Raw genomic sequence first — 15,346 nt, 5'->3', positions numbered from 1 at the left:
ATCTGAGTGATCATAACTCAATTTATGGTTCTCCATTATTTTATTTCAGGACTTTTTGAAGTCCTGAAATAAAATAATGGATAACAGGATGGCGCCAAAATGCTGGGCGTTAAGCTAGTATTCTATAATGGCAGAGTTGCACACTAAGGAGTAAATTCTCTATTACTGCGTTTAACTTAGGTGTGCTTTGGACGTCCGATGTAAGTGAATAATTACGGAGTTAAGGGTCTTAATTAATGTTAATTGGGAAATAAACGACACATAGACGTCCCTAAGAGGTAGTTGACGGACTGACGTCTACAGAAAGCATAGTCCCGTCTCCAGCTCTGGACGTGGGCGTTCCGTGGGCATTCCGTGGGCGTGCCAAATGGGAACGCTAGATAGGCGCTACCTGAGCGAAAGCCTGCGTCTAAATATCGTGTATTATGTAGACGTAAGAAACCCTGGTCTAACTTGGATTTCAATGCCGTTTCAACTTTCGTAATTGCGGCTCTTTGTTAGACGCGAGGCAGACGTTCGCTGTGTTTTTCATCAATAATTCCAATAGTGAGTTTGAATAGGTAATTTTCATCTTTTCTCTGTCCTAATAAATATAATGTCAATGGAACACATTATATTGCATGGATAACAAACCACATTTCTGCCCGAACAATAATATAATTTACACATGGCTTTTACAACCCCCTTTTTTTTCTCAACAAACAGCACCGCAATCGGCTCTCTTTTGAAAGCAAAGAAAAAACAGCACACATTATCAGCACTTAAAAAGAGAATAAACAGATACACACCTTAACATTCAGCTTCCCTTATTGCAAAATAGAGGTCTTCAGTTGCACAAAACTGACCTCATTGTGACCTCATCAATCTGCACCTTCAAAGTAGTATGCCACAATTAAAAGATGTGCTGGGTGTAGAACTCACAACCTCTGGATGTTAGGAGCACAGGTTGGCTCCTAACACATAGAGCTACAGCTGCTTCTACTTAAGTCCATCTCACCACCCTTTCATATCATACTTGACTGAGCTGTCTATGCTCATTAGCTATCATATCAGGATGAACTCAAATAAGTTTAAGCAAAGGAATGCCTAAAAATTTGGAAGGTTTTCAAGTAGAAAACAAATATCAAATATGTATTAAAGAATTGCAGCACAAATGACGCTGATCGGTAAGGGCAAAAAAAACACCACTTTTCCGGTATGACGCCTAAACGGAACAGATTACTTACAGTCATATATCCATTAGTACAGTGCTTAGAATGAAGATTAGCGTTTGAGAAAAATGGAGCTCCACCTCACATGCATTCAAGCACACTTGGGAATATAGGTTTGGGGCTCAGTGAAAGCAGCGCTTTTAACCATTGAGCTACCACTCTTTTGTCTCAGCCTATTATGACATTATAGCTAAACTCCTTTTCCCTTAGCACTTCACTAAGATATGATATGACAAGGGAGCCAGAGACATTGGAGCAAAAGTTGCTGTAGCTCAGTGAGGAAAGGCACTCTCTACCAATCTTCTGGGCTTTGAGGGTTCAAATCCCAGCCTGTATTTTACTTGTGGCATATCTACCTTCCAGGTGCACTTTGATGATGCTTTCCACTTCTTATAGGAGTTGAATATAACATTACTGTACAACTTTGCTGTGTAGCAGAAAAATAAACTTTTCCCCCTTCCATGCTAAGAATTTGAGTTCAACTCATCTTATATTTCTCCTTTTAAACATGGCATACTTTGTTAGTTTTTATCATGGTAAAGTATACATTTCTGAAATGGTGAAGAAACAATAATATACAACTGCAGTGTTTTGTCTCTTAGCAGAATTAACGGCCTATAAGAAGCGGTATAAGCAAATCCAAACTGTTATAAGCACAAGAAAGCATTTCTAGCTCAACACGGTAATGCTCCTGTTCCGAGCTCTGACCTCTGAAACTCCCCGGTTCGACTCCCACCTTTTCTCATTTTAATAAGGTCCTAGTTTTTTCCTATTAGCTCTTATAACAGGGTCTACATGGTGGACTTTGCCATTTGTAAGGTGCACAGTTCCCTTTCCAGGCAAACCTATTTTCAACTTACGGACATCCTAAGCATTGATGAGAGGAAACCTTTCCTCTGACAGCAAGATGACATTTGTGGATCGCCTGGTTAATGTGCTCTCATCACTGCTTAAGATGTCCGAGCCATGGTAAGTTGAAAATAGGTTTGCCTGGAAAGGGAAATGTGCACCTTACAAATGGCGAAGTCCACCATGTAGACCCTGTTATAAGAGCTAATAGGAAAAAAAAGCACTATATCGATCATCTGTAGGTTGTGAGTTCAACTCCTGGCTTGTCTTTTACTTGTGGCATATCTACCTTCCAGGTGCACCTTGATGATGTCACAATGAGATCAGCATTGTGCTGCTTGCTACTTCCTCTTCCTGTGAACTAGAAGCCACATTCAGGTCTAATCTGTGTTTTGATTCTGTTTCTAAGTTGGGCCAGTGTAAGTTATGGGATTTACCTTTGTTCTGAAGAATGAGCTGATTGTTGCAATGTTTTAAGACCAGGAGAGTGTTCTTTCGAGCAAGATATCACTTCTAAACTATCCTCTCTGAAATAATGTCTCTGGGAAATCGAGAGAAAGCTTATTGGATGACTTAGGGTGCCTTTCCTGCCAGTCTTTGTGGAACTTAAATGAAGTTTATATGGTGTTCAAAGTCCTATCCTTTCCACTTCTAATAGGAGGTGAGTATGACATTTCTGTACAGCTTTCTGTGTAGCATACATCTACCGGTTCCCACCTTCCATACTGATAATGTAAGTTCAACACCCACTCGGTACGTTTCATCTTCTAGTTCTCCTTTGAAACATAACATATTTTTTTTCCTTGTATTAATGGTAAACTGTACAATTCTGATATCCTAGAGGAAAAAGATACAACACAGCAGTGTTCTCTGTCTGCCATTCCCTACCTCACTGATATTGCTAGATCAACTAATATATAGTTTACAAAATGGTATACTGTGTTTTAGTTATCTTTTTCATCATCCTATACTTACAATGCTGAATGAGTGATAATAAAGAGTATAAATAAAGTATAATTAAAAAAAACAAAAAAAACCAAAACCGTACCCACGTCTATCACGGGTCCATTGGAGACGTCTTAATGACGTTTCAGAAACCTGCGTCTATTTTGCGCGAAGAGGTTGTAGGGACGTCTACCGCACACCTAAGTACCGTTTGATTGACACTTGCGTTTCCCGGACGTCTAAAGCACGCCTATGTTAGACGTACTAATAGAGAATTTACCCCTAAATCTGTCCTAGAATACTAGTGTAAGTCCACACTTATACATCTAGCTTTAGATGCGACCACCTAGGCCATTTCTATGGCTGGCATATATGCTGATGCCTAAAAGCATTAGCTGTTTTTTATGATATTAAACTCTAAGATGTATCATTTCATTCAGTTCGATTCTATTCCGTTCAATCACTTAATTCATTTATTAGCATCATGCATCAAAAACCTCAGATGCACCACTCCACCGCCCAATATATATTTTTATGGTGTTGAATCCTCGTAGGTTTGAGCATTTAAATTAATTTAAATAATTTTTGCATTTAACTTATCTGTAAGTCAGATGACAGCAGCAGTGAGCGGATCCCTGATACTACCAGATTCTGATACTACCAAGGCAGAACTGCTAAACGAATACTTCTGCTCAGTATTCACCTGTGAAGCACCGGGAGCTGGTCCACAACTACAGATAAGAGACAGCCAAAATGACCTGTTTCAGGATTACGAGTTTACACCCAGTAGCGTCTACCACGAACTTTAAAGACTCAAAGTAGACAAAGCCATGGGACCAGACAATCTACACCCCAGGGTACTCAGAGAGCTGAGTGATGTTCTGGCTGAACCACTATCCGTGCTCTTCAATCTTTCCATGCGCACGGGAAAAGTACCCCTAGACTGGAAAACAGCTAACGTAATTCCATTCCACAAAAAGGGCTGCAGAACAGAGACAGAAAATTACAGACCAGTGAGTCTTACATCCATAGTGTGCAAACTCATGGAAACACTGATCAAACAGAAACTTGACATAACTCTAGACGAAGAAAATTTACGTGATCCACACCAACACGGATTTACCAGGGGAAGGTCCTGCCAATCTAATCTGATTGACTTCTTTGACTGGATGACCAGTCTTCTGGATGCCGGGGAGTCCCTGGACGTGATATATTTGGACTTCCCACACGTCCCACACCGCAGACTGTTGAACAAACTAAAATCGATGGGATTAGGGGATACATTCACTAAATGGGTAAGGGATTGGCTAGATGGTAGGCTTCAAAGGGTGATGGTAAACGGTACCCCCTCCAAAACGTCAGCAGTGACGAGTGGAGTACCTCAGGGCTCCATCTTAGGGCCGATTCTATTCAATTTATTCATAGGAGATTTGACCCAAGGGCTTAGAGGAAAAGTATCACTGTTTGCCGACGACGCCAAACTTTGCAACATAGTAGACAAAAACAGTGTGCCTGACTTTATGACGCAGGACCTACGGCAGCTGGAACAGTGGTCATCAACTTGGCAGTTAGGCTTCAATGCTAAAAAATGTAAAGTAATGCACCTAGGCAAAAAAAATCCACACAGAACTTACACACTAAATGGTGAAACCTTGTCCAGGACCACGGTGGAACATGATTTAGGAGTGATCATTAGCAATGATATGAAGGCTGCCAATCATGTGGAGAAGGCTTCGTCCAAGGCAAGACAAATGATGGGCTGCATCCGTAGGGGTTTTGTCAGCAGAAAACCTGAAGTCATAATGCCACTGTACAGATCCATGGTGAGACCTCATCTCAAATATTGTGTTCAATTCTGGAGACCACACTACCGGAAAGATGTGTTGAGAATTGAGTCGGTTCAGCAAATGGCTACCAGGATGGTCTTGGGGCTCAGGGATCTCACGTATGAAGAAAGATTAAAAAAACTGTGGATGTACTCACTGGAGGAGCGAAGAGAGAGGGGGGACATGATTGAGACCTTTAAATATATCACGGGGCGTATAGAGGTGAAAGATGATATCTTCAGTCTTACAGGACCCACGGTAACCAGAGGACACTCGCTGAAAATCAGTGGAGGGAAATTTCAAGGTGATGCTAGGAAGTACTTCTTCACCGAAAGGGTGGTCGATCATTGGAACGAGCTGCCTCAGCAGGTGATTGAAGCCAACAGCATGTCAGATTTTAAGAGAAAATGGGATATTCATGTGGGATCTATAGGGGAGTAAGAATCAGGGAGTTGGTATGGGCAGACTCGATGGGCTATGGCCCTTTTCTGCCATCAATTTCTATGTTTCTATCCCTGACGAAGCTAATGCGAAACATGTCGGGTCCAGCCGCATGAACTGCTTAAATCCATTATAAGATCTACAATCATTCAGATAAGTTAAATGCAAAAATTATTTAAATTAATTTAAATGCTCAAACCTATGAGGATTCAACACCAAAAAATTCCCGCTAACAAAAGTATATATTGGACAGTAGAGTGGTGCATCTGAGGTTTTTGAAGCATGATGCTAATAAATGAATTAAGTGATTGAACGGAATAGAATCGAATTGAATGAAATGATACATCTTAGAGTTTAATATCATAAAATTTATATTTAATGATCTAAGAATAAACTACATTTGAAACCATTTGTGGAATAAAAACATTAGCTGGGCATGTAAATGCAACTATTCTATAATATTCATGCAGGAATAGTTGGAACACCCCTATGCTCCTTCCACTTTAATACCCCCTTTGTAGTTTTGCGCTTTAGAACTTAGGGGTGGGGAACAAAGGCCGCAATCCAGTCAGGTTTCAGGATTTCTCCTATGAATATGCATGAAATCTATTTGCATACAACGGAGGCAGTGCATGCAAACAGATCTCATACATATTTGTTGGTGAAATCCTGAAAACCCAACTGGACTGCAGCCTTTGTTCCCCATCCCTAGCTTAAGCGCTCATGGGGAAATTCTATAAGAGGAACCTAAAGATAGGCGCTTAAATAAATAGACGTCTAACTTAGGTCCTCTTTTATTAAGCTACCCTAGAGATTTTTAGCGCGAGCCAGCCCAGTAAATGCTCTGTACTTGCTATATCACCCTTTGTGCATAAACCCATCTGAGCAGTTTGCAATATTATGGTCAGATCATCATGAATGAGTTTTCCTACAAGTTAGCAGTAGCAAAGAATACCAATTCCATCGTATTCCAGGTCTCAGACTCGTAGCTAACCTTTGACTTTATCTTCCATTTAACTCTATAAAAGAGGTACTTAGGTCTTCTTACACAAATATTTGTACAAGACCAAAACCAAGTCTTTTGTGGACCAGAAATGTTCACAGATCCCTTGCAGGTATGTCTCCTCCCTGAGAACCAATTCCTTAACCTGCTTAGTCTGCAAAATGTTCCTGATCTACAAGTAAGCATAATAGTGTTGGCAAGGCAGAGAATGTATACTAATTAAGATGTCATCATCAAAAAAGCTGTTTCAAACTTTCCAGTTCTGGATCCAGTGGAAAAAGTGGATTTTTAGTGCAGGAAGCCGTGCTGCTCCCGACGCTCATAGGAACTCTATGAGCATCAGGAGCAGTGTGGAGCATTCAGCATGGCTCCCTACGGTAAAATAATGCTATCGTGATTTAGTAAAAGGAAGAGTTAATCAATTATTCCATGCATTGCTTTTACCAATATTTCATGTAAGCATAATGACATTACCATATAATACTATGTTGACACCTGCACAATATCTGTATATGTAATTTTCTCAACTATTGTTGTTTCTAAATGACTGTTCTACGAATGATTGGAAACAAATTCAGTGAAGAAATTGAACTAAATAGAATTGGATTTATGCACCCAACTGCCATCAGCTGGGCACAAGTTGGTGAATCTTTTCTGGGATTTTCTATTTGGAGTTTGGATGGAGGTTTTTGCCTAGCCCTTGAAATAGTGTTATGCAAAACAAGGCTGCTGTCAGGCTTGGCTGAAGATTTTTTTATTTTATTTTTTTTGCTTCATGGAACTGTGCTATGTTTCTCCTCTGCATGGTTTAAAGGATTCCTAGAATCAAGATTCTATCAGGTTAAATTCAAAGACGCACTTTCAGTAATTTAGAAGAATCCGTGTGGAGTCCTGCAGGGCTCCCCACTTTCTCCTCACTTTTTAATGTGTATCTTCTTTCGTTGGGTCATTGGATAAGTAAATTGGGTTTGAGGTTGTTCAGCTATTACAATTGTTATCCCATGTTGTAATACATTATCCAACAGTACTCAATGTATTGAGAATCCTGGATGCTAGAATTCAAGCTGAAACTAAATCAGGAAAAAACTAAATTCTTTTTTGTGTCCTCACAAAAGATTACCCTTGAACCAACAATTAAGATCAAATTCAGCATCATTTACAATAAGCCCCACAATCAAAATTTTGGGAGTTGTTTTTGATCAGTGTTTAACTATGAAAAATCAGATAGATGCAGTGGTTCAGAAGAGTTATTATACCTTATGGAAATTCCGTACCATCAGATCCTACTTTGATGCTACTGCATTTACACTCTTAGTTCAGACATTACTTTTGAGTATTTTAGATTACTGTAATTTTGTATATTTGACAAGTACTAAGAAAAATTTGACCTTGGTTCAAAATACAGCTGTAAGAATGATTTATGGCCTGAAGAAGTACGATCATGTAACTCCTTATTATCGTGAGTTGCATCGGTTCCCAGTGGAGGCCCGGGTGATTTTCATGTTGGGATGTTTATATTATAATGTTGCTTTTGATGTTGCCCCATCATATCTTGTTGATAGATTTGTTAGCGTGACACATGAGAGGCGTAGAAAATCTCACGCCCTATTTATGTTTCTTTCAGCAAAGGGCTGTAAAAGTAAGAAACATCACGGGCATTGTCTTTCCTATCAAGCTGTTTTTTGTGACAAAGATTTCCGTCCATTACTGATTAGATCTATATTTTATAAACATGACAGAACATTTTTGAAGACTTTTCTTTTCTCCAGATTTTGGCTAGCTAAATTTCTGTGCATCACATTAGCTCTGCATTTTCCCATAGCATAATCTTTTGTTAACCGCATTGAACTAAAGGTTATGCGGTCTAGAAATTTGCTATTATGTTATGTTATGTTATGATTGTTTGAATTATGCCTTCAAAGAGCCTCAGGTTACAGCTACCAAAATAAGTACATTGCTGTATATATGGAATATTGGAACTGTTTTTGAGTTTTGTGGAGTTTTTGGAGAGACCTATGATTATGCTATACCCTATTACAGGACTGTTAGACTGAATTCATGGGTTCAAGTGTTCCGAGGTCTCTTTTTCTCCATATTTTTTTTTAATGTTGCTGGCAGCTGTCCATTGTTTATAGCCTTATATTTGGGGTTTTCTTTAGAAGTTTTCTATAGAGGTTTTTGCTTTAGATATTCTGATATATAGAAATTTACTCCCCCTTTTACAAAACCATAGTGCAGTTTGTAGTGCCGGCCGCAGCGATAAAAGCTCTGACACATTCCTATGAGCATCGGGTTAGTTCTTTTGTTTTGCATGAGGATTTATACTGGGTTTCAGCAGGCATAAGTGCTCATTCCCAGAGCTGGGTGCGGGAATCCTTGCTAGGAACTATAACGGTTATTTAACGTTAAGCAGACTTTATAGAATGGTGTTTAGCTCAGATCTTAACCATGCCTGACTTTGGGCATCATTTACTGAATCTGACTCTATGTGGGTGATGCTGAAAATCTGGCTTGGATCTGGTGAATGTGAGCTATAAAAGCCACTCTTATTCAGAAAACTCCTTCTGAATATTGACCCCCCTTCATTTTTAAAAGGGGAGATTCCTTGTACATTGTGTTTTCAGATGGAAATAAGACTTCTCTTACATTGCCATTTTCACGCCAGGTCCTTGGTTGTTAGAAGTCTAGGTGTGTCAAACTAACAGAGCTGGAATGACAAAAGTAGTGATCATGTTGGTGACAAAGAATTATTTTGTTTGAAAGTGTTATAAGGATTGTTTTATGTTATAAGTTTGTATGATTTTTATGTTATGAATTTGTTTAGGTTTAAACAGGATACAGTGATACCTTGGAATCCGAATGCCCCCCAGTACTCGAACAACTTGGAATCCAAACAAAAAATTCAAGCATATTTTGCCTCGGAATCCGAACGCTGCTTTGGAATCCAAATACCCTGCACGTTGTTCGTGTGTTTTGTGCATATGTTTCCCCAGCGCTTGGGCCACCCATACGTCGTTCAGTTCATTGTCGGAAGCTGTAGTGAAAGCATCTCATGTGATTTTTGCCTTTGTGTAGTGTTATGAGTAAAATACTGTACTGTATTATTATTATTATTATTATTATTTGTTAATATTTTACCTTAAAATCCAGTGTATTTACTGTTAAAATTTGAGTTCGTGGGACCCAGGAACAGATTAATCCAGTTTCTATTATTTTAAATGGGAAAAATTGTCTTGGAACTCGAACGGGGTTCTGGAACGGATTAAGTTAGAATTCCAAGGTATCACTTTATAAATAACTAGCTGATGCCCCGGCGTTGCACGGGTATTTAATTATAGCAATAACACAGTAAATGGATTGAAATAAAGATACTTTATAGTGGTGAATGAAATTATTTTTTTACAGCTTTATAAAAAGTACAATAATCAAATTATAATGTGAAATATTTGACAAAATGAATACAATACAACTAACACAAAACTTGATTATAAACAACATTTTTAGTTTCACCTCCAGGAGCAAGAACATATAAATTCTTGGGTGAACCCACCCTTGATCAAGCAACATAGAGTTGTCCATGGGAAAAACAGGGGGATCTTAAATCCACTCCACAGTATGTAATAGTCTGTCCCTGTGATTTGTTGATTGTGATAGAGAATGCAAGTCTCACTGGAATTTGCAATCTCTTAAACTGAAAAGGAAGATCTGTTGGAATAAGTGGCATCCAAAAGTTTCAGTATTGATTTAAACAACTCAATATGTGGAAACTCAGGTTGAAAAGAAACTCCATGCAGTTTGTTCCCGGTTCAGAATGGAACCTGTGTTCCTAGTTCAGGATATGTGAGTACTCATGTAATGTAAACATTATGAACTGGGGTGCATGAAGGAAACAGTTACAAACACAGTTAGAACATACAAACTCTATATGTATGGTGTCCGTGGTAGAATAGAAAAGATGTCCCTAGTGGTTATAGTGTCATAGAAAGTGTTTTATAGTTGGAATTACTGTGAGAATGGCAGCTGTTTACATTTTTTCCATTGACATGAATGGGTGAAATCTGATTTTCAGTATGTAGCTCCGCCCACATGTGCAGGTGGGCCGCGAGACCCCCAGAACATATCACCCCAGGTAGTGAGGGATCTGCATACCAAGTTTTGTTCAAATCGGTCAAGCCGTTTTTGAATTACTGTGAGAATGGCAGCTTTTTACATTTTTTCCATTGACATGAATGGGTGAAATCTGATTTTCTGTTTGTAGCTCCGCCCACGTGTGCAGGTGGGCCGCGAGACCCCCAGAACATATCACCCCAGGTAGTGAGGGATCTGCATACCAAGTTTCGTTCAAATCGGTCAAGCCGTTTTTGAATTACTGTGAGAATGGCAGCTTTTTACATTTTTTCCATTGACATGAATGGGTGAAATCTGATTTTCTGTTTGTAGCTCCGCCCACGTGTGCAGGTGGGCCGCGAGACCCCCAGAACATATCACCCCAGGTAGTGAGGGATCTGCATACCAAGTTTCGTTCAAATCGGTCAAGCCGTTTTTGAATTACTGTGAGAATGGCAGCTTTTTACATTTTTTCCATTGACATGAATGGGTGAAATCTGATTTTCTGTTTGTAGCTCCGCCCACGTGTGCAGGTGGGCCGCGAGACCCCCAGAACATATCATCCCAGGTAGTGAGGGATCAGCATACCAAGTTTCGTTCAAATCGGTCAAGCCGGTTTTGCGTGATCGCGGCACATACACACATACATACATACACACATACATACCTCCGATTTTATATATATAGATAAAAAAAATATTGCATCTGGGTAGAAAGGTTTGAATTTGAAACACTTTGGTAGGCCCACAAAATGCAAACATGTACCAGGCTTGTGAATTAGAGCAGGAAGGCAAGAGACTTCATTTTTTTTCAATGGTTCCGTTACAGGGGTGGGAGGGCAGGGCTGCTTGGAGCTGACAGGAAGAGAGTTAGGTAGATTTCATGAAACAATATCAATGTACATTTTCTGTACAGGGAATTATAGCTTTGTATGACTCAAGTACAAAGGAGTCAGCCAGAGCTGTAATTTGTCAAACTACAGAGCTTCCATAATATAGATAACATAGTAGAGTTTTTTGTCTTACCATCCCCCTCTATTTTTTAGCTGCTCTCTTTTTAATTTATATGGAGAATCATACGCCTTTTAACTTTTTTTTCTCCAATTGAATCTTCCCTTGTCCCCTTTATGCTCTAATTCTTTAAATCCTTATTCTATCTGTTTTTTATTTTCTTCCTATCACTAGTATGCTATTGTCTTCTTTTTGTGTTCACTGAATGTTTTCCCTTCCTTCTCTTTCATGCTTTTTTATTTTCTTTCTTCCTCCAATTTTATTTACTTTTCCCTTCATCTTTTTCTCACTTTCACTTTTTTTTTCAGTTCAGTTGAATTTGCTTTGAATGTGATAGGTGTGATAATTAGTGCTGCCCGATTCAGCGAAAATAATTTTCAATTTGATTCGATTCACCCTATTGAATTGATTTTTTTAAATTCACTTTTCCCACCCAATTGGGCTTTTTTTTTTTCCAAAATGTTCTGAGGGTTTATTTTGTAGTCTTTCCACCCACCCCATCCCCCTTTGTCCTCTCCAACCTCATGCCAGTGCTGTACTGTAAACAAAATAAACAAAAATTATTTTCCTCTCTGTTAGATCCTAGCTCATGCTCCCTGTCTAACACGAACTCTGGCAAGATATACATTTCAAATCTGACATATTGTAATTACAATATAAAAAATAAAATTATTTTTATTCCTACCTTCCACTGCCCTATCTAACATCCCTTTCCCACTGTCTACCATCTCTCTCTCTCTTTCCCCCTGCCTTGTGCCCTGGGTCAAACCTCTCTATTCCCCTCCCTGCATCTCTCCTTTCTTCCCCTCCATTATCATGTGCAACATTTCTTTCTCTCTCCCCATGCACCATCTCTCCCTGCCCTCCATCCTACGTCCCAACATTTCTTCATCTCTCTTCTCTATGCATGTATCCCTCCCCTCCACCTTATACAAGATTTCTCCCTCTCACCCCTTTCTACCTCTTCTCTCCCTTCCTCTCCTCCACCCCAACAATTCTTTCTCTCTCTTTTCTCCCCGCATGTGCAGCATCTTTTCTCCCTTCCCATCCTCCTTAGCAGCAGCTTTCCTCCCCTCTCACCCTGTGTAACAGCTTTCTATCCCTCTTACCCTCCCATCAATCTGTCTAGTAGTTTTCCATCCCTCCCTCCCATCCCCCAGTACAGCAGCACACCACCAACCCTCCCACCATGATACCTGACATACCTCCGAGGTCTCCTAAAGCAGTAGCAGCAGTGACGCTCTGAATGCTGCTTCGCAGCCTGCCCCATTAGGGCTTCCCTCTGCCGAATCACTGATGACATCATCAGTGATGAGGAAGAGGGAAGGCCCCAGTGGGGCAGGCCGCAAAGCAGCCCATTCAGACCACTGCTGCTGCTTAAGGAGCCCTTGGAGGTATGTCAGGTCTCACTGGGATGTGTGTGGGGGGTGTTGGTCGCTGAATCAGTGAGTCCAATTTTCTCAGACAATGAATCGATTCACCGAAGTCAATTGATTTGAATTGAAAAATCAGGCAGCACTAGTGATTATTACTTTTGAAATAATTATGAAAGATCCATTAAATCCAATCTTCTTCCTGCCTAACTTCTCTTTGTACATAGTTATGCAGGGGAATGCTGAATACCACTGGACATCTGTAGCTAAACTTGCAGCAAAATTCCTTCCTGACTATGAGAGAGGCCTTAGGTGAATGGGCCAATCAGAACCTTAGACCCCTCACCGGTGCAGCCCAGAATGCACCGGGGAGGAGAAGGCCCACCATTGTGAAGAGGCTGGCCTGCTGGCTGTAAGAAATAGGCATCCCTCCACCAAGCCATCTCTCCCACTTCCATGGTGTCAGGGTGGCGTTGCTTTGCCGACATGAGGGAGTGGGCATCTCTCCCGCTGCCGAGGGGAGGGTGGTGTTGGGGGGGGGGGTTTGCTTGACTGCGGCAAAATTTTCTGAAAGGTCTGAGCTGTCGAGCTTTACTTTCCTGTCAGTGCCTGAGCTAATCAGCGCTCAGGCACTGATCAGAAAGTAAGGCAACAATAGCTCAGATCTGTCGGTAAATTTTAGCCACAAATGTGACACAGCGAGGTTAGGGAATCACTCGAAGTGCTCATTTTAATATTAATGACCTCGTTGTACTACATTTGCATGGCAGTATCGGAGACTGCTAGAAAACTCGAAATAGACCACGGTAAACTGTTTTAATAATCCACCACTAAAATACATGCACACTAAAGGCAGATTTTAGTTATACCTCTTTTGCATTGATTGTGGTTCCAATCTCATTATCTCCTTACTACTGCCATAGAGTATAGAAAGGGATTCAACAAAGCTCCCTTTAATACCCTCTAATGTGTGCTGTGGTGGGCAGTAGATTATCAAAGTTCACTTTAGGTTTCTAGAATCTGGTTCCCTTGAAGCTTAAGGCTGATGTGCTGATGTGCTGAGGCTCATGTGCTGATGGGTCACAAATTTCAGGCCTTTCATGCAGAAATATTCATACTGAAGCTGTGGGTACTGATTGCTAAACTGGACATTAAACATAGGGGTAGATACATATTTAAAATGATTTAACTGAGCAGATTGTCACACTCCTGTACATACTTCTATGACCTCATATGTGTAAAATATATGCTTTATGGGGCTGATTCTGGAAGTGGCGGCTGCCGTGTGTCAATCACGTTGAGACAGAGTGGAAGGTTCTGGAGCATACAACAACATTTTAAAAAACACTCTGGAGTACACAAGGGTTTATGAAGCTGCTGGTAGTTCTTCAGATTTACCAAGACCCTCCCCCCCCCAAAAAAAAAAGCTATATTTTATATACACACATTTATATATTTATATAAATTGTGCTATCTTTCTTGGTAGCATACCACCTGAGATAAGCCACTTTCCTCCTGGCTTCAAAAGCAAAATTTATCTATAAAACCTGTCCGTTTCCTACCTAGAAATGAAAGGGGTAACTCTGGATCTGCTCTTAGAAGTCCTGGGCACTAGCTAAGCTCTTTGGGACAGGTATCTGAGACCAGGTGATGACAAAACAGAGTTCTGATGATGAAGTGGGCGCAGGCCAGGACCAGGCTAAATCTCGATAGGCCATGGGGTTTAAGATATCACCTTATCCATCCCTGTAGCACAGAAATTGATGACAATTTTTTCAGGGGATATCAAAAGTTTTGGGGCATAATTTCAACTAGGTCCAGAGTTAGCGGCCACTATTTTGTATCCGTGAAAGATATCGACTGGGGACACTCCTTGAAATTGGACCAGCTGACATGGAATTACTCAATAACTTGCTTTGAAAGTGTGTATAACCCTGGAGCACCATTTGGGCAGAGCCCAAGGTATTGAGATGGGCAGGAGCTGGCATTCCATTCTGCTGACCCCAAGGTTGTGTTGGGGGGGGGGAGGATATTTGCTTTCAAGGCCTTACATTTGGGGTGATCTGCTTCATACTTGTGTCTCTTGCCTTCACTCAGTAGGCAACTCACTCAATCTCCATCAAAAGCAACTGTGCAGTCTGAAGAGCTCATGCGGCGGCCCCCAGGTCAAAGACTAGTGCCCTAACCGAGACCAGCCCTACCTGCGTTCATTTTGGTTCAGCAGGAACTTGGCCAACCTTGTCTTGAATCCCTGGAAAGTGTTTTCCCCTATAATAGCCTCCAGAAGAGTGTTCCAGTTTTCCACCACTCTCTGGATGAAGAAGAACTTCCTTACGTTTGTACGGAATCTATCCACTTTTAACTTTAGAGAGTGCCCTCTCGTTCTCTCTACCTTGGAGAGGGTGAACAACCTGTCTTTATCTACTAAGTCTATTCCCTTCATTATCTTGAATGTTTCGATCATGTCTCCTCTCAGTCTCCTCTTTTCAAGGGAGAATAGGCCCAGCTTCTCTAATCTCTCACAGTATGGCAACTCTTCCAACCCCTTAACCATTTTGGTCGCTCTTCTCTGGACCCTGGA

General features: G+C 40.6%; 1 protein-coding gene across 1 annotated transcript in view; it reads left to right on the top strand.

Annotated features, from left to right (window-relative positions):
• GAREM2 (GRB2 associated regulator of MAPK1 subtype 2) overlaps positions 1-15,346 on the top strand; it is a 194,385-nt gene that overhangs the window by 173,100 nt on the left and 5,939 nt on the right. The window lies entirely within an intron of this gene.

This window comes from Geotrypetes seraphini, chromosome 3 (assembly GCF_902459505.1).
Source record: "Geotrypetes seraphini chromosome 3, aGeoSer1.1, whole genome shotgun sequence".
NCBI lineage: Eukaryota > Metazoa > Chordata > Amphibia > Gymnophiona > Dermophiidae > Geotrypetes > Geotrypetes seraphini.
This window is presented reverse-complemented; position numbering and strand designations above follow the sequence as displayed.